Here is a 19,649-nt window from a genome sequence, read left to right as displayed (position 1 = left end):
ACTTTGTTAAAGATGCCGTCGCCCAGGTGATATTAATGTGTGTTGGGGGCAGGCAGGATCATTGTAGCCTGGGGCTTGGTTTTGGGATTAAGCCTTTCCCACCCTTTTTGATGTGGGGTGGTACAATCCAATCATGCCTCAGAGAAGTGACTTTGTATTAGAGACTTCCCTATTTTGTATATTGGATTAGAGGTTGTGAAGCTACACTATAAAATAGGGGTAGAATGGGAACTTGCGCTCTTGGTTCCTGAGATTATCATTAGAAGAGAGAGCAGAGGAGAGCAGAGAAAGGCCACGTGGAGGAGGCCAGGAGAAGCAGCCAAGATGGTGGAGTGCTGAGTGAGATGCCAGTTTGTGTAGAGTTTGTATTTGGGATAAGGAAGGAGATGGGGAACAGAGGTGAATAAGTCTGGTGAGCTAGAAACCTTTGATTCTAGGAAACTCGGATAAGTCAGTGGCTTTGTGAGCACTGAATGTGACTGGGTTTTGGAGCCCAGTGTGTATTTTTACTTGCCCGCCGGGTGCAAGCTAGAATGAAAGACTATGGCCCATCAGTTTTTGGCTCCGCTGTTTCTTTACGGACTGTCCGAAAACAGTGCGAACCCGCATGGGCCGGGTGGCTGCTGTGATAGTGGCTGTGGCTCTGGCCATGGCCTCTGGCTTTCTGGCCATGGCCTCTGGCTTTACATGTCCCAACACAGGTCAGGCTGTGCCTTTTTTATTTTTAAATTTGTATTCTTCTTCTTTTTTTTAATTGATTTGAGAGAGAGAAGGAGGAGGAGAGAGAGAGAGAGAGGGATATATATCTTTTCCTGTGTGTGCCTTGACCGGGGATTGAACCAGCAACCTCTGTGCTTTGGGATGACGTTCTTAACCAACTGAGCCATCCAGCCACAGTATCCTTTAATATATATATATATATTTTTAATTTTTTTTTTTTTTTTACAGTGACAGAGAGAGAGTCAGAGAGAGGGATGGATAGGGACAGACAGGAACGCAGAAAGATGAGAACCATCAATCATTAGTTTTTTGTTGCAACACCTTAGTTGTTCATTGATTGCTTTCTCATATGTGCCTTAACCACGGGCCTTCAGCAGACCGAGTAACCCCTCGCTCGAGCCAGTGACCTTGGGTCCAAGCTGGTGAGCTTTGCTCAATCCAGATGAGCCCGCACTCAAGCTGGTGACCTTGGGGTCACGAACCTGGGTCCTCCACATCCCAGCCCAACACTCTATCCACTGCGCCACAGCCTAGTCAGGCTAAAAAAATATCCTAAATTACGTACACAAAACATGAATACATCCTCTTTACATTTATAAAAACGTCAAATAGGGTAGTAATATATGGACTAATAAACAACAGCTCCCTTTACCCTTCCACATTCCGGTGCCCTCCCCAGGATAACCACTGGTGTCAGTTGTGGGGTGTATTTTTCCAGACCTTTTCATGTATTTCGTTCCATGTAAATATAGTTCTTTTCTCCTAAACAAATGGTAACATACTGATTATGCCTTCTTTTAATCCTTGCCATCATTTCATATCAGTACATGTAGGTTAACCTCATTCTTTTAAAAAACTTCAGAGCATTCCACCGTAGGACAGTACCATACATTTATTTCATCTGTTCCCTGTTGTTTCTAATCTTTTGGGGCTCTGTGAACAATGCATCAGTGACTACCTTCATTCATTCATCTCTATACAAATTTGCACTATTCACCTGTGGAATAAGTTTCTGCGCAGGGAATTACTGAGTCAGTGGGTCTATGCATTTTTTTCTTTGGTTACATATTTTTCTTCTACAGTGACAGTAAGAGAGAGTCAGAGAGAGGGACAGATAGGGACAGACAGACAGGAACGGAGAGAGATGACAAGTATCAATCATTAGTTTTTCGTTGTGACACCTTAGTTGTTCATTGATTGCTTTTTCATATGTGCCTTGACCTTGGGGCTACAGCAGACTGAGTAACCCCTTGCTCGAGCCAGTGACCTTGGGGTCTCGAACCTGGGTCCTACGCATCCCAGTCCAATGCTCTATCCACTGTGCAACTGCCTGGTCAGGCTGGTTATGTATTTTGTTTTGATAAACTTGGCCAAAATCCTGCTATCTACAGAGGTTTTTTTTTTTTTAATTTTTAATTTTATTCATTTTAGAGAGGAGAGGGAGAGACAGAGAGAGAGAGAGACAGACAGAGAGACAGAGAGAGAGAAGGGAGGAGGAGCTGGAAGCATCAACTCCCACATGTGCCTTGACCAGGCAAGCCCAGGGTTTCGAACCGGCGACCTCAGCATTTCCAGGTCGACGCTTTATCCACTGTGCCACCACAGGTCAGCTCTACAGAGGTTTTAGCAATTTCAAAGAGCAGCAAGGCCTTATTCCTCATCCTTGGTCTGTTTTAAGGGGCCTTTTACTAACATTATGTTGTTTTGTTTTTTTTAATTTATTCATTTTTTTAGAAAGGGGGGGGAGAGAGAGGAGAGACAGAAGGGGGGGAGGAGCAGGAAGCATCAACTCCCATAATGTGCTTTGACCAGGCAAGCTCAGGGTTTCAAACCGGCGACCTCAGCATTTCCAGGTCGACACTTTATCCACTGCACCACCACAGGTCAGGCTAACATTATGGGTTTTTTTTGTTTGTTTGTTTTTTTTTTGTATTTTTCTGAAGCTGGAAACGGGGAGAGACAGTCAGACAGACTCCGCATGCCCACCAGGGGGCGATGCTCTGCCCCTCCGGGGCATCGCTCTGTTGCGACCAGAGCCACTCAAGCGCCTGGGGCAGAGGCCACAGAGCCATCCTCAGCACCCGGGCCAACTTTGCTCCAATGGAGCCTTGGCTGCGGGAGGGGAAGAGAGAGACAGAGAGGAAGGAGAAGGGGAGGGGTGGAGAAGCAGATGGGCGCCTCTCCTGTATGCCCTGGCCGGGAATCGAACCCGGGACTCCTGCATGCCAGGCTGACGCTCTACCACTGAGCCAACCAGCCAGGGCCTAACATTATGTTTTTATGTCCACTTTGCCTAACTTTTCAACATTTAATTGGCTCACATATCTATCATGTGCCAGGCACAGTGTAGGCGCTGGGAATACAGAGAGGAACAAGCCTGAAGCAATCCTTGCGCTCGTTATCTTGGGTCTCATTAAGTTACCTGAGAACACAAGACACTCAGTAAATGTTTGCTCAAAGAGTTGGTCTCCAACCAATAGGTGTCAAAAAGAATATTTAAGTGAAATAAGCCTACCACAAAAGACAACTAGTGCATGATTCTATTCACATGAGGTATCTGAAGTACTCACACTCCATTAGAAATAGAAGGTACAATGGTGGGTGTCAGGGACTGGAAGAGGACACGAGCTGTTTTATGAGTATAAAATTTTAGTTTTACAACATAAAAATGTTCAGTTGCACACTAACATGTTAACTAAACTAACATGTTAACTAAATTAGTTAACACTAATGTGTGGTATACTTAAAAATGGTTAAGATGGGCCTTACCAGGTGGTGACGCAGTGGATAGAGTGGACCTGTGATGCTGAGGTCCCAGGTTCAAAACCCCAAGGTCGCTAGCTTGACCACGGGGTCTCAGGCTCAAGCATGGGATCATAGACATGATCCCATGATCACTGAGCAAAGAGTCACTGGCTCAGCTAGAGTCCCTGGTCAAGGCACACAAGAAGCGATCAATGAACAACTAAAATGTCACAACTACAAGTTGATGCTTCTCATCTCTTTCCCTTCCTGTCCTTCTTTCTCTCTAAAAAAAAAAAAAAGAAAGAAAAGAAAAAGAAAAAGAAAGGAGAAAAAAAAGGTTAAGATGGTAAATTTTATGTTGTGTTTTTACCACAATTTAAAATAAAAAGCAGGTCCTGGATGGTTGGCTCAGTGGTAGAGCGTCGGCCTGGCGTGCAGGAGTCCTGGGTTCAATTCCCGGCCAGGGCACACAGGAGAAGCGCCCATCTGCTTCTCCACCCCTCCCCCTCTCCTTCCTCTCTGTCTCTCTCTTCCCCTCCCGCAGCCAAGGCTCCATGGGAGCAAAGTTGGCCTGGGTGCTGAGGATGGCTTTGTGGCCTCTGCCTCAGGTGCTAGAATGGCTCTGATTGTGGCAGAGCGATGCCACAAACTGGGCAGAGCATCGCCCCCTGGTGGGCATGCCAGGTGGATCCCGGTCAGGCGCATGAGGGAGTCTGTCTGACTGCCTCCCTGTTTCTAGCTTCGGAAAAATACAAAAAAAAAAAAAAAAAAAAAAAAAGCATTTTTTGCCTGACGTGTGGCAGTGCAGTGGATAGAGTGTGGACCCAGAACATTGAGGTGGCAGGTTGGAAACCCAGGGCTTGCCTTGTCGAGGCAGGTACAGAAGCAATCAATGAACAACTAAAGTGAACCTTCTCTCCCTCCCCTCCCTCTAAAAATCAATAAGTAAAAACTTAAGAAAAAAAATTTTAAAGCATATTTAGGCACAAAAGATAGTGCTTCTAAGCAGGGTGATGAAGAGGATAGGTTGTTGTTGTTTTTTACAGAGAGAGAGAGGGATAAACGGACAGGAATGGAGAGAGATGAGAAGCATCAATCATCAGTTTTTCGTTGTGACACCTTAGTTGTTCATTGATTGCTTTCTCATATGTGCCTTGACCGCAGGCCTTCAGCAGACCGAGTAACCCCTTGCTCAAGCCAGCGACCTTGGGTCCAAGCTGGTGAACTTTTGCTCAAACCAGATGAACCTGCGCTCAAGCTGGTGATCTCGGGGTCTTGAACCTGGGTCCTTCCGCATCTCAATCCGACCACTCTATCCACTGGCTACCTGCCTGGTCAGGCAGGATAGGTTTTATTCAAAAGTTAAAAGAGCTGTCAACACTTCATTCCCAGGGTTCCCTCCCTCCATTGTTTTCTTTTGTTTTTTAGTGATGGGGTGGGCAGTGGGAGACAGACAGGAAGGGAGAGCAATTAGACGCTTCATTGCAGTACCATAGTTGTTCCCTGATTGCTTTCTCATATGTTCCTTGACCAGGGGGCTAGAGCAGGACCTGTGATGGACCCCCTGCTCAAGCCAGCAACCATAGGCTTGAAGCCAGCAACCTTTAGGCTCAAGCCTGTGACCATGAAGTCATATCTATGATCTCACACTCAAGGCAGTGACCTCCGCGCTCAAACTGGATGAGCCCATGCTGAAGCGGGGGACCTCAGGGTTTCGAATGTGGGTCCACAGCATCCCAGGGTAGCGCTCTATGCACTGCGCCACCACCTGGTCAGGCGCCTCCCCTCTTTTGTGAACAGATGACCATATAATCTTACTATTGAACAGATATGTTACAGCCAAAAAAAAAAAAAAAAAAAGATTTTGTTGCTTTTGTTCTCCTGAGAGCAAAGGGCTTAGGTATCCTTTCTGATACCGCTTACAAATAGCCAAAAAGAGAACCTTAGCGTCCTACCTCTCTGTAAGGCACCCCTTCTTCAATAGGCACAACTTGAAGAGAAAGTTGTCTTGATGAAAATAGGGCCTAGGAGACTACATTTTCCAGCATGCACTGCTCCTCGTAACGCGCTGCAAATACCGGAAAAAGGTTCATCACTTTTGCGACAGAAGTGGGGCAGGGGACCAGTTGAGCGGGTGGGATGGGGAAAACCAGTATATATCCCGGGATGCAGAGCGTTACCACTTTAGTTACAAGCTGGCTTGCTTCCTGGCTTGTGGTGCTCTATGCCAAGGGGACACGAGGGGAGGGGCATGTTTAAGCTGGAGAAGTCCGGCAGTCTAGAGGCTCTGACACTTCGAAAGGCGTCGCAGAGTGAAGGAAGGCTGTTTCACTCTTAAGTCAAAGTACTTCCCGCGCAGAGTGACGAGGGTTTGTGGGCCTCCTCCCTCACTGATTCTTTCTCAGCGGCAATGCCAAGCCCCCATTGGTGGAAGACCTCCAGGGCAGGTGCGAAGTCTGTGGAAGCCCTCAGTCGAAGTTCTGTGTGTCGCCCCATTGGCGCTCGCTGGGGCGCAGGCGCGAAGGCTCCGGTGTGGTCCCTAGGGGCCGGTGAGCGGCAATTGGCCGAAACCCGCCAAGTAGGAGTCCGGATTGGTAGTTGCTAGCAGAAGCCTGGTTTCTTCCTTGACTTCTGCAAGTGATAGTGTGTGATTGGTTTAAATCCGCGGGCACCTGGCGGTGATTGGGTGGTGGCTGCGGGCGGGGTGCAGTCATTGGCTGGCGCTGGGGCCATGCCTCCTCAGGAGGGCAGCAAATGATGAAATGAGAACGGGGAGGGGAAAGGCCGCGACGTGAGCGCGCGACCTCCGGCGCCATTTTGTAGAGAAACAAGCGGAGTTAACCGAACAGGGGGTCGAGAAGAGCCGGAGTCGGGGACTCAGGAGTTTCCTGTGTCCAGCGCCGCCGGAACCGCCTGAGGTGAGGTGGGCCGGCGTCGGGAGCTGGGGCCGGCTGGCGGACTCGGGCTCGGCCAGGCGGGTGCTGGTGGGGGGCGCACCGGGGGTGGTCCCGGGGCCATTGGGAACGTTTCCCGGAGCTCCGCGGAGTGAGGGGCGGTCGGGCCGGCAAGTGGCGAGAGGGACGAGGGCGGCCTCTCCGCACCGCCCGCGGTGTCTCCGGGCCCCGGGGAGGAGAGGCCCGGGCGGGGGCTGCACGACGCGGAGGGCAGCGCGCGGGGTGGGAGACCGGTGGCCCCCGGGCCGGGCCGGGCCGGGCTGGTTCGGGCCCGGGGGCTCCGAGGGCGGCGGGGGCGGTCATCCGGACGACCGAGCTTCGCCCGCGCGGGCTGCATCCTGCTCCGGTTCCAGGGGCTCCGCAGCCGCGCTCTCCTCTCCTCTCCGGGCTCCGGACGGGGGCCGCGGCGGCAGCGCCCGGGGCCTAGCTGCCGGGGCGCGGGGAGCTGTGCCCGGAGTCGCCCCGGGCCGCCAGCCCCTCCCCCGGCCCCAGCACGTTGTCAAGGCCCGGGTGTTTCGGGTGGCCGCCGGTGGGAGGGGCGGCGGCGCCGGCACTTCCTTCTGACTTCTCGCCGCAGGTTTTGTTCCACTCGCGCGCGCGGGCGCTCACACTTTCTCCGACGTCGTCCCCACCCCCACGCGCGGGCCCCGTGGCCGTGCAGGCGCGGCGGCCCTGCTCCCCGTGGGCAAGGTCCCCCTCTTGCATTGAGCACCGCTTGGCTGCAGGGCTTGTGGGGCTTCCCGAAGGCCAAACACAGCATTGAACTTCATAAACTCTTTCTCATTATCAGCCTCTTCTGCAGAATTCACCCACCCGGTCTCACACCGGGGGGTGGGGGGCAGTTACCCCCCCTCCCCCGACACACTTTGCAGGTTAAAAGGAGAAAAGGATTGATGATACCTGTAGGTTTGACCATGTCTTGAAAATCAACTTGGAGAAGGCAGCATTTTCCTGAAGTCACTCAATTAATTATCACATGTCCTAGGACGCTACTAAAAAACTCAAGTTTCCTTCCTGAAAGCGGAGGAACAAGTACTTAATCTCCACCCCACCTCTTATTTCTCTATAATTCGATTTCTTCGCGGAATTTATTTTAACAGTCAAAAAAATTAAGTGAATGTAATACGAGTATTCTTTGCGGAAAAGAAGTTCTGAACATTTCCCGTATGACAGCACGTTTGATGGGAATAGGGGTAAATGGATAGAAAAAAAGGATAGGGCTAGGAAGTAAGTCAGACAGTAAGAAGGACCTTGGTTTTGTAGAGGTATTTGGGTTTAATGTGTTAGTGATCTGTGGCCCAGACTGACATTCCTATCCTTCCAAAGATTGGAAGCACAGTAATTTAGCTATTAGTAAAATAATATGGTAACACTTTAAATAATACTGGTTTAGGACTCTAAATTGTTACCTTGTCTAAGGAGAAAGTGAACTGATGATACATAAAATTTTAGGCATCTAGTTCTATGACTAAATTGGTAGCTTGTTGATAAAATTATTTTGGAGAGTTTGTCACTTTTCTACAAGTGTGAGTCCCAAGTCCTGTAGTGGAAACTTAAGTTCAGAATCAAGGCACAAAGACTTGACCATTAATAACGGAAGTATTTCCCTATCTTGTCTATGATTGTATATTTAGGGGTTTTGTAGCAGGGTTTTGCGGGATAGTGGAACAGAACTGAAGTACTCTAGGTCTAGCTCATTCAGATGGATCCCTGGTGAGGTTTCTTTACTTCCAGTCTTTAAATTCTACTGGCAGTTTGAGTCTTGTCTCTTTAACATGAATCTCCTCAGGCTAAGTACTGCACCCTTCTAATTTTGAGTTAAGTTATTCAAAACAAAAGCCCTGTGAGGACAGAAGAGGAAATGCTTGCATATCTCTTCAAACATGCTTAAAGACTAATCTCAAATTATTCTCCTATATTCTCACTTTCCAGATACATCTTTGGTGAGATGTTGGTCTAGTTTATGAAAAGTTTTCTTTTTAACCAGCTCAAATTTATGATCTTGAGTCTTTTAAAAAAAAAAAAGTTTTTGATTGATTGATTGATTTTAGAGAGGAAGAGAGAGAGCATCGATTTGTTCTGCTTAGTTGTGCATTCATTGGTTGCTTCTCTGTTTGTGTCCTGACTGGGGATCGAATCCAGAACCATGGTGCATTGAGATGACACTCTGAACTAACTGGCCATGGCATATGAACTTGAATCCTTATTTTATTTTATTCTGCAAGGTAACAAATCTTTGGCACTCAATACCATGGAAGGGAGGTTTGTCCATAATAATTCTAGTTGGACTCTCAAGTATTTTAAGACACTAATTCTTTTTTTTTTTTTTGGTATTTTTCTGAAGTTGGAAACGGGGAGGCAGTCAGACAGACTCCCGCATGTGCCCGACCGGGATCCACCCGGCACACCCACCTTGTGGCAATGCTCCGCCCATCTGGGCCATTGCTCTGTTTCAACCAGAGCCATTCCAGCGCCTGAGGCAGAGGCCATGGAGCCATCCCCAGCACCCGGGCCATCTTTGCTCCAATGGAGCCTTAGCTGCGGGAGGGGAAGAGAGAGACAGAGAGGAAGGAGAGGGGGAGGGGTGGAGAAGCAGATGGGCACTTCTCCTGTGTGCCCTGGCAGGGAATCGAACCCGGGACTTCCACACGCCAGGCTGATGCTCTACCACTGAGCCAACTGGCCAGGGCCTGTGCTTCTTGAATTAACAAAAGTTGTAAATTATTGTGAAATGCTATATTTTACGAACATAGTATATTTTATTAAAAGAAAAACTAACTTTCAAGTCATTAAAAATATTAGCCAAAGCATTTCTTTTTTTGTTTTTTAAATACAGAGAGAGAGAGTCAGAGAGAGGGACAGACAGACAGGAACGGAGAGAGATGAGAAGCATCAATCATTAGTTTTTCGTTGCGACACCTTAGTTGTTCATTGATTGCTTTCTCATATGTGCCTTGACCACGGGCCTTCAGCAGACCAAGTAATCCCTTGCTTGAGCCAGTGACCTTGGGTCCAAGCTGGTGAGTTTTGCTCAAACTAGATGAGCCCGCGCTCAGGCTGGCGACCTCGAGGTCTCAAACCTGGGTCCTTTGCATCCCAGTCCGACACTCTATCCACTGCGCCACCGCCTAGTCAGGCTAGCCAAAGCATTTCTTTTTTTAAATTTTTTTTTATTATTTTTCATTTTTAGAAAGAGAAGAGAGAAAGAGGTGGGGAGGAGCAGGAAGCATCAACTCCCATATGTGCCTTGACCAGGCAAACCCAGGGTTTTCAAAACGGCGACCTCAGCTTTTCCATTTCAATGCTTTGTCCGCTGTGCCACCACAGGTCAGGCCTAGCCAAAGCATTTCTTAAATGTCCCTTTGACCAGACTGAACTTATTGCTATGCAGTTTCAAAATGGCATCCCACTGAGTCTTATTCTAAGACTTTAAACTGTATATAGAGAAATCCTGCAGTTCCTTTTCTGTTTGCACAATTTTTAAGAACCATGTTTCAAAGCTCAAATGGGCTTAAAACCTTTTGTGCCTAGTGTGTACACAGTAGTTTATTTCAGTATAATTTTCACTCATACATTTGTAAGAATGTAGCGAAGTAAATAAAACAACATTGTTCATTGAAAAGCATTATTTGAGAAGTTAGTAATTAGATTTGTAGACTTTTTCTGAAACACTGTTGAGAGGGAAGGAAATGTAGCCAATGAGTGTGGATTTAAGAAACACATTTCTGCCCTGGCCAGTTAGTTCAGTTGGTTCAAGTGTCACCCTGAAACTCCTAGGTTGCGGGTTCAATCCCTGGTCAAGGCACATTATGGGAAGCGCCCACAATTAAGTGAAACAAATGAATGCTGTCTCTCCCCACCACCCTTTCTTCTCTGTGTCTCTGAAATTAATCAATCACATTTAAAAAGGTTTTTTTATTTTATTATTTTTCCAATCTTTTTTTTTTACGTTTTTTTAAAATATTTTTTATTTATTGATTTTTTAGAGAGAGAGAGGAGTGAGAGAGAGAGAGACAGAGAGAGAGAGAAGAGGGAGGAGCAGGAAGCATCAACTCCCATATGTGCCTTGACCAGGCAAGCCCAGGGTTTCGAACCGGCGACCTCAGTGTTCCAGGTCGATGCTTTATCCCACTGCGCCACCACAGGTCAGGCTAAAAAAGTTTTTTTAAAGAAAGGCATTTATGTCTGTGTGTGTGTGTGTGTGTGTGTGTGTGTGTGTGTGTGTGACAGAGACAGGGATAGACAGAGGGAGGGAGAAATTAGAAGCATCAAGTCTTCATTGAGGCACCTTAGTTGTTCATTAACTGCTTTCTCATATGTGTCTTGAAGGGGTGGGGACTACAGCAAAGCGAGTGACCCCTTGCTCAAGCCAGTGACCCCTGTGCTCAAGCTGGTGAGCCTACCCTCACTTGGGCAACCTTGGGGTTTCAAACCTGGGTCCTCTGTGTCCCAGTCCGACACTATCCACTGCGCCACCGCCTGGTCAGGCGGATTTCTGTTTTTAAGGTTGGAAAGGTTAGCATAAACCTTCAGTATAAAATTATTTGGTTAATTTTGTTACAGCTGTTAGAAGGAAATTTCTGAAATTTTGAATGAGGTTTTTTTTTGAGACGGGCTAATTTTAGAAAATACAAAGTGGAATAAAAGCATATTTTGAAAGATACCATTGTATAGTTCTTCCGCTTTGTATTAAGAGCTCAACATTTTCTTTTTTAGATAATTTGTTTGAAAATTGGGCACCTTGATTGGTAGCTCCTACTTTGGAAATAGTATGACTTTTTAATTCTTTTTTTTTTTTTTTTTTTTTTTTACAGCGACAGAGAGAGAGTCAGAGAGAAGGATAGATAGGGACAGACAGACGGGAAAGGAGAGAGATGAGAAGCCCAATCATAAATTTTTCGTTGCGACACCTTAGTTGTTCATTGATTTCTTTCTCATATGTGCCTTGACCACAGGCCTTCAGCAGACTGAGTAACCCCTTGCTCGAGCCAGCGACCTTGAGTCCAAGCTGGTGAGCTTTTGCTCAAACCAGATGAGCCTACGCTCAAGCTGGCGACCTCGGGGTCTTGAACCTGGGTCCTTCCGCATCCCAGTCCGATGCTCTTATCTACTGCGCCACCGCCTGGTCAGGCGACTTTTTAAATTTTTTGTAAACTCATCATAAGAATAGTTACCCCTTTGTTTCAGGCCCTTTGTCTTAAACGTTCTAACTAAACTTTCCTAACTCATTTTTAGTATGTTTTCCCCATTTGTTTATCGTTTATTTCTTTATCATAGAAGTTATATGTGAATGCATCCTAACTATAAGTGATTCTAGGAATACAGTTATTTTTTACCCCAGTGCCAAATTGCCACCTAAATCATTGGTTTGAAAGTAGCCATCTCTGCTCAGAAGTCTTTCATGTACCTTGGCCTAGAGCTGTATAAGTGTTGATTCCTTTCTACCTGTGGCAGCATATTAACTATTTCATGCTGTAGTGAAAGGCTGTGACACAGTGGTTTTCAAGTATATCTTTCCTCTTTTATCTGGTGTGTCAGCATTTGTAGCTACCAAAACATTATCCATCATATGTGTTCAGACTCAAATATGCTGTCTATAAATACTTTCTTTGATGTTTTTAAGCAAAATTGACTTTGTACACTCTTTTTGGCCAGTTTCACATAGCTGTACCACATTTTGCTTGGTAAGTTCTCTGTCTCATTTTATGGTGGGGAAGGAGTTACCCTTTCCCAAACTCATATACAGTTCTCCTGAATAGTAATTGAATAATGTTTCATTTGCTACACTGGATGGCATTCTTGGAAAAGAGTATACCCTGATTTTGTTCTTTGCAGACACAGACTGTGTACTTAATAATTGTATTGATGTCTTTAAATGATTAAATTTTGCTACACAGACTTGGAGCTGTATACTTGATAATTGTGTTGACATCTTTAAATTATTAAATTTTGAAAGCCAGTCTACAGGATGGTATCATCCTTTAGGACACTGAAGTCCAGGAAAGAGATAGCTTTTTTATTTTAAGGTCAGATCAGGTTTTTCTATTCTAGCCCTAATGTTCATTCTATTTATCGTATTGCTTGAATTCTTTTTTTTTAAATTTTTTTTTAAATTCATCTTTAGAGAGGAGAGAGAGAGACAGAGAGGGAGAGAGAGGAAAGAGAGACAGAGAGAGAGAAGGGGGGAGGAGCTGGAAGCATCAACTCCCATATGTGCCTTGACCGGGCAAGCCCAGGGTTTCGAACCGGTGTCCTCAGCATTTCCAGGTTGACGTTTTATCCACTGCGCTACCACAGGTCAGGCGTATTCAATACACAAAATGAAAGATCTATGAATTTGATAATTCATCCAAAAAAAAAGGAATAATCTGTGTGGTCAATCACTTTTTCTTAAAAATTTTTTTTAATGTTTATTTTATTGATTTTAGAGAGGAAAGAAGAGAGAGAGAGAGAGAGAGAGAGACAGATAGACGATAGGAACATTGATCTGTTCCTGTATGTGCCCTGACTGGGGATCGAACTGACAACCTCTCTGCTTCAGCATGATGCTCTCCAGTGGTTGGCAAACTCATTAGTCAACGGAGCCAGATAGCAACAGTACAACAATTGAAATTTCTTTTGAGAACCAAATTTTTTTAAACAAACTATATAGGTAGGTACATTCCTTATTGAGGTAGCGCCCGCAGGTGGTATTTTGTGGAAGAGCCACACTCAAGAAGCCCAAGAGCCTGACCAGGCAGTGGCGTAGCCGATAGAGCGTCGGACTGGGACGCAGAGGACCCAGGTTCGAGACCTCAAGGTCGCTGGCTTGAGCAAGGGGTCACTCGATCTGCGGTAGCCCCCCGGTCAAGCCACATATGAGAAATCAATCAGTGCACAACTAAGGAACTGCAACAAAGAATTTAATTTTTATTTTATTTTTTTTATTTTTTGTATTTTTCTGTTCTGAAGCTAGAAATGGGGAGAGACAGTCAGACTCCTGCAAGCGCCCGACCGGGATCCACCCGGCACGCCCACCAGGGGCGATGCTCTGCCCCTTGGGGTGTCGCTCTGCCGTGAGCAGAGCCACTCCAGCGCCTGGGGCAGAGGCCAAGGAGCCATCCCCAGCGCCCGGGCCATCTCTGCTCCAATGGAGCCTTGGCTGCGGGAGGGGAAGAGAGAGACAGAGAGGAAGGAGGGGGGGGGGGTGGAGAAGCAAATGGGCGCTTCTCCTATGTGCCCTGGCCGGGAATCGAACCCGGGACCCCCACACGCCAAGCCGACGCTCTACCGCTGAGCCAACCGGCCAGGGCCAACAAAGAATTGATGTTTCTCGTCTCTTTCCCTTCCTGTCTGTCTGTCCCTCTCTCTGACTCTCTCTGTCTCTGCCACCAAAAAAAAAAAAAAAAAAGAGGCCAAAGAGCCGCACGTACCTCGCGAGCAGCAGTTTGCTGACCAGGGTTCTAGCCAACCGAGCTATCCAGTGAGGCCTGGTCAGTCACTTTTTAAATTTTTTTTTTAATTTATTGATTTTGTTGTTCCACTTATTTATGCATTTATTGGTTGATTTTTTTTTTTTTTTTTTTTTTTGAGACCGAGTCAGAGAGAGGGATAGATAGGGGACAGATAGGCAGGAACGGAGAGAGATGAGAAGAATCAATCATCAGTTTTTCATTGCGACATCTTAGTTGTTCATTGATTGCTTTTTCATATGTGCCTTGACTGTGGGCCTTCAGCAGACTGAGTAAGCCCTTGTTTGAGCCAGTGACCTTGGGTCCACGCTGGTGAGCTTTGCTCAAACCAGATGAGCCCACGCTCAAGCTGGCGACCTTGGAGTCTCGAACCTCGGTCCTCCGCATTCCAGTCCAACGCTCTATCCACTGTGCCACCGCCTGGTCAGGCTATTGGTTGATTCTTGTATGCTCCCTGACCCGGGACCAAACCCACAACCTTGGCATATCAGGATGATGCTCTATCCAGCTTGGCTACTGGCCAGGACTAACTCTGATACAATAAATTTAAATTGAATTATCTATATTTATTTATATATTTTAGTAAGCGAGAGACAGGACAGGAATGGAGAGAGATGAGAAGCATCACCTCGTAAAATAACCCTTAGTTGTTCATTTATTGACTCTTATACCTGCATTGATGCGGCAGGGTAGGGGGCTCCAGTTGAGCTACCAACCTTGGGCTTCAAGCCAATGACCATGCGGTTATGTCTTATGATCCTACTCTGAAGCCGATGAGCCTGAGCTCAAGTCGGCAACCTTGGGGTTTCAAACCTGGGTCTTCAGTGCCCTAAGGCTATACACTGTGTCATTACCTGGTAAGGCTAATATATAAATTTCTTTACAATGCCAACTATATGCCTGACCTGTGGTGTTGCAGTCAGTAAAGCATTGACCTGGAATGCTGAGGTCGCCGATTTGAAATCCCGGGCTTGTCTGGTCAAGGAACATACAAGAAGCAATTACTACAGGTTGATGCTTCCCAATCCACCATGTTCTTTCTTTCTCTCCTCTTTCTAAAGTTAATAAATAAAACCAAGGGAAAAAGACATTGCCAACTATATCTCTCCCCCATGGTTTCCATAGACAGTGGACGTATTAGTTAGAAATTGCTGTTTAACATATTACTCCCAAATTTAGCCATTTAAAACTTTGTTGGTCTTTAAATATTTTATTTATTGATTTTTTTTTTTTTTTAGAGAGAGAGGAGTGAGAGAGAGAGACAGAGAGAGAGAGAAGGGGGAGGAGCAGGAAGCATCAACTCCCATATGTGCCTTGACCAGGCAAGCCCAAGGTTTTGAACCGGCGACCTCAGTGTTCCAGGTCGACGCTTTATCCCACTGCGCCACCACAGGTCAGGCCCTTTGTTGGTCTTTAATATTTCACAGGCACAGCTTGGCTGGGTGCTTCTGACTCAGTGTCTCTCAGTTGTAATGCAGGTACCCCCAGGCTATAGTCATCTCAAGCCTGAAGGGTGAGAGGATCTTACATGCTCACCCAGGTGGCAGTTGGCTTCAAATCCTTGTTGGCTGTTGGTTGGGAGACATCAGTTTCTTTTCACATGTGCCCTCTCCACAGTTACAACATACCTTGCTTCTCAGTACAGGTTTAGAGAGGTAAACAAGACAGACGTCAATCTTTTGTAACTTAACTTTGGAAATGACTTTCTGTTGTCTTCCTTCAAAGCCACACTTAAGGGGAGGGGATTACATAAGGGTGTAAATATTAGGCTGAGATCTTTGGGGTTATTTTATTTTATTTTTATTTTTTTTAAGAGAGGAGAGAGACAGAGAGACACACACAGGGGGGAGGAGCTGGAAGCATCAACTCCCATATATGCCTTGACCAGGCAAGCCCAGGGTTTCGAACCGGCGACCTCAGCATTTCCAGGTCGACGCTTTATCCACTGTGCCATCACAGGTCAGGCCTCTTTGGGGTTTAGAGGCTGCCAACACATGGTCATTTCCCAAAGATTTGTCTTTGGGTCTGTGTTAGGGATGCTATTCGTTCCTAGGCTTTACTTCTAAGTAGAAGATTCTTCTTGGTTTCTGATGTGTATACTATGCACTCTTAAGTTTCTTTTTCCTATGGCCACTCTTTGTCATTGTTGTTTCTCTTTCTACCCACTTTTGAATACTGAGCTTCCTTAGGACTCTGTGCCAGGCATCCCCAAACTACGGCCCGCGGGCCGCATGTAGCCGCCTGAGGCCGTTTATCCGGCCCTTTGCAGCACTTCCGGAAGGAGCACCTCTTTCATTGGTGGTCATTGAGAGGAGCACTGTATGTGGCGGCCCTCCAATGGTCTGGGGGACAGTGAACTGGACCCCTGTGTAAAAAGTTTGGGGACCCCTGCGTGTAGGCCCTCTTATTCTCATTCTGCAGTTCTCCCATGCTATCTCATCTATATGTTGATGATGTCTGAGTCTGTTATGGCTCACACTTGCTGTGCTCTAGACCAGTGGTCCCCAATCCTCGGGCCGCGGACCGGTACCGGTCCGTAGGCCATTTGGCACCGGTCCGCAGAGAAAGAATAAATAACTTAAATTATTTCCGTTTTATTTATATTTAAGTCTGAACGATGTTTTGTTTTTTTTAATTTTATTTATTTATTTACAGAGACAGAGAGTCAGATAGGGACAGACAGACAGGAATGGAGAGAGATGAGAAGCATCAATCATCAGTTCTTTGTTGCGACACCTTAGTTGTTCATTGATTGCTTTCTCATATGTGTCTTGATCACGGGCCTTCAGCAGACCGAGTAACCCCTTGCTTGAACCAGCGACCTTGAGTCCAAGCTGGTGAGCTTTTGCTCAAACCAGATGAGCCCTTGCTCAAGCTGGCGACCTCGGGGTCTTGAACCTGGGTCCTCCGCATCCCAGTCTGATGCTCTATTCACTGCAGCACTGCCTGGTCAGGCCGATGTTTTATTTTTTAAAAATGACCAGATTCCCTCTGTTACATTCATCTAAGACTCACTCTTGACGCTTGTCTCAGTCACGTGGTACATTTATCTGTCCCACCCTAAAGGCCGGTCTGTGAAAATATTTTCTGACATTAAACCAGTCCGTGGCCCAGAAAAGGTTGGGGACCACTGCTCTAGACTGTACATCTGTATGCCTCACTCCGGATAGGTCCCAAATAGAATTCCTTTTTCTCTTCTTACCCTTCCACTTTTCTCAGTTTCATGTTAGGAACAAGCAGAGCCCAGGTGCTTAGTCTGGAAATGTGAGTACATATTTGACAACTCTTTCACTTCCCTTTTTTATTCTTCACAGACCTTACAGTTCCTCTTGACTGCATTCACTTCTCCTTCCCTGTGATATTCTTTTTTTTTTTTGAAAGAAAAGAGCAGACAGGAAGGAAGGGAGAGATGAGAAGTGTCAATTTCTCTTTGAGGCATCTTAGTTGTTCATTGATTGCTTTCTCACGTGCCTTGACTGGGGAGCTCTAACGGAGCCAGTGACCCTGTGCTCAGGCTGGTAAGCCCGTGTACAAGCTGGCAACCTTGGGGTTTTGAACCTGGGTCTTCAGCGTCCCAATCCTACACTCTATCCACTGTGCCACCACGTGCTCAGGCTCCCTCTGATATTCTTTTTTTTTTTAATAGATTTTTTTAATTTATTCATTTTAGAGGAGAGAAAGACAGAGAGAGAGAAGGAGGGAAAGAGCTGGAAGCATCAACTCCCATATGTGCCTTGACCAGGTAAGCCCAGGGTTTTGAACTGGCAACCTCAGCATTCCAGGTCGACACTTTTATCCCCTGCACCACCACAGGTCAGGCCCCCTCTGATATTTTTAATTTCCCTCTGTCCTGCTCTTTTCTTCAGGCTTTCACATTGTCAACAGTAGCTTCTAAAAATTTCACCTTATCATATCCTCTGTTACTAGGCAAAGCAGGCTAGCACTGTAACAGACAACCCTAAGGTATCAGTGACTTAAAAGAGAGTAGGCAGTTATACTCAGGTAACTTTCCTCAGGTAACTTTCATGGAAATGTTCAGTAGGTTGCCATCTATGCAGTAATTTAGAAACCCAGGCTTCTTCCATGTGGTGGTGCCATCCTACTTTGGAGACCTCATTCAGCTGGCTTGGGGTGAAAGAACCAATCACGAGTTAGGAGGTTTCCTGGATTCGTTCTGGAAGTGGCTGGTTATCATTTTTGGTCTACATTTTACTGGTAAGAACTTAGTCTGTTGGCCAAACCCAGCCAAAAGAGGTTGAGAAATGGAGTCTAGTTGTTTAGCCAGGAAGAAGAAACAGATTTGGTGAGCTTTTATGGCTTGTCTCTGCCACTCCCTCATTCCCTAGAACGCACCCAGACCAAGCCAGATACCTTCCAGGATTGTCTTTATGGTAAAAATCCAGACTTCTGAAATGGATTCTGCACATACTAGAGAAGAAATTCACAAATTGGCCCCCAGTGACCTCCAGAAGACATTTCATCTTAACTCTACTGCTCACAAACATTAGGGGATATTTCAAAATGAATATGAAGCGATAAAATATCCCGTTTGTGAGCCGTGTAATAGCAGGTTTAGTGTGTTGGTAATCCCCCAAGACTCTACTACCCCCAGAGATCAGTAGTTCACTAGACTCACAAGGCACAGCATATGGTTGTACTCAGTGCTGATATTAGAACAAAAATAAAACAGAAACAGCAAGGAGAAAAGGCAGATTGGTGAAGGAGGAAACTAGTGCTTTTTCCAGTGCAGTCATACAGGACACAATTTCTCCAGGAAGGAATTGTGAGAACACGTTTGTGAAGTGTTCGGCAGAGAGGCTCATTAGAGACTCAGTACCTAGGACTATTACTGGGGCATTCTGTCTACCTCATACCAAAATTGTAGGTTCCCAGAAGACAGGCAGGTGTTCATATACACCACATTTTTTTTTACGTTGCTATTGATTTGAGAGAGAGAAATACACATACAGAAACATGGACTCACTCCTGTATGTGCCCTGACTGTGGATCGAATCACCAACCTTCATATTTTGGGGTGACATCCTAACTAATTGAGCTATTCTGCCAGGGCTCAGGCCTTTTATTTTAAATCTCTGCACAGTGAGTGAGCTGACTGGGGGTTTTGAATAGGGAATCTTGGAATGTGCAAAACTTTACTGACCTAATATTTTGTTGTTTTTTCAAAATTTATTTATTGATTTTTTCTTTTTTTTTAAGAGTCAGAGAAAGAGAGGGAGAAAGGTGGCGGAGCAGGAAACATCAACTCATAGTAGGTGCTTCCTGTATGTGCCTTGACCAGGCCAGTCCAGGGTTTTGAACCAGCGACCTTAGCTTTGCAGGTTGATCCTTTATCCACTGCACCATACAAGTCAGGCAATATTTTGTTTTTGAAAGTTAATTTTTCTATTTCAGTGGGGGGTTGGGAGATCACTTCTCAGTTTCTTTAGTTAGATAACTTTTCAGATAGTTATTTGTATCCTAGATACTATGCATATAAGGTCAGATGTACACAGAATGCTTTTCTGTATCTTGCTATTTCCCCCCATAGAGAATGTCTAATTTTTCTAACCCCTTTTCAGTGATTGCATCAAGGTTCAATATGTTTTTCTTAAACATTTCCTAGAACTATTAGGTCATTGATTTTCAGACATTAAAGTGCACTAAGAATCACCTGCAGAGTGTATTCAAAGTATCATGTTCTATTCTCTCTTTTCCCAAGAATTTTGATTCTTTTGATGTAGTGTGGAGCTTAGGAATCATCATTTTAAATAGCTTTCCT

The 19,649-nt window shown here is 45.8% G+C and overlaps 1 protein-coding gene and 1 long non-coding RNA gene across 9 annotated transcripts in view; one reads left to right on the top strand and one right to left on the bottom strand.

The window, feature by feature from the left end:
* The window catches only part of LOC136312673 (uncharacterized), a 57,760-nt gene extending 51,652 nt beyond the window's left edge, over nt 1–6,108 (bottom strand). The window contains exon 1 of the long non-coding RNA XR_010727038.1: nt 5,421–6,108. This is a non-coding gene — a long non-coding RNA (uncharacterized lncRNA). The remainder of the gene's footprint in view (nt 1–5,420) is intronic.
* A 129-nt stretch (nt 6,109–6,237) lies between these two features.
* Nucleotides 6,238–19,649, top strand: part of CNOT1 (CCR4-NOT transcription complex subunit 1) — a 91,593-nt gene continuing 78,181 nt past the window's right edge. For 6 of the 8 annotated variants that reach the window (XM_066242386.1, XM_066242382.1, XM_066242387.1 and 3 more), the window contains exon 1: nt 6,238–6,383. The gene's annotated coding sequence lies outside the window, so the exon portion shown is untranslated. Of the gene's footprint in view, nt 6,384–17,540; nt 17,613–19,649 lie in introns of all 8 variants that reach the window. The other 2 variants (XM_066242378.1, XM_066242379.1) reach the window with 2 other exon arrangements.

The sequence above is a fragment of the Saccopteryx bilineata genome, chromosome 9 (assembly GCF_036850765.1).
Source record: "Saccopteryx bilineata isolate mSacBil1 chromosome 9, mSacBil1_pri_phased_curated, whole genome shotgun sequence".
Lineage (NCBI taxonomy): Eukaryota > Metazoa > Chordata > Mammalia > Chiroptera > Emballonuridae > Saccopteryx > Saccopteryx bilineata.
The sequence above is the reverse complement of the archived record's forward strand: the minus strand, read 5'-3'. Positions and strand labels throughout refer to the sequence as shown.